This window comes from Mesitornis unicolor, unplaced genomic scaffold (assembly GCF_000695765.1).
Source record: "Mesitornis unicolor isolate BGI_N332 unplaced genomic scaffold, ASM69576v1 scaffold16765, whole genome shotgun sequence".
Lineage (NCBI taxonomy): Eukaryota > Metazoa > Chordata > Aves > Mesitornithiformes > Mesitornithidae > Mesitornis > Mesitornis unicolor.
In genome coordinates this window covers 23,926-24,261 of record NW_010186339.1, presented here as the reverse complement: position 1 = coordinate 24,261, position 336 = coordinate 23,926, and positions in this window count along the sequence as shown.

Genomic DNA, 336 nt, shown 5'->3' with positions numbered 1-336 from the left:
GCGGGAGCCTCCATGCTGGGGGTGGCTGCGGGGCAGGTCCTGGTCCCCCAGCCTTGTGCTTGGGGTGGGAAGGAGCTCCTGGGGCTGCTCGGTGCTGGTGGGTGGTCTCGGCAGGGCGGGGATCAGTGCTTGGGGTGCGGGGTCACCTCATGCTCCCCAGGCAGGGTGGCGATGCACGGTTGCGTAGGCTCCCCAGCCCCACTCCTGCAGGGGACAGGGGGACAAGGGCAGGGAGGTGTTGGTGCAAAGGAGCCCATGGAGCTCCTTGGGTCCATCCCTAGCCAGAGAGATCTGTGCAGAGTGGGGCATCCCACGGAGGTGTGGGAGCTTCACTCT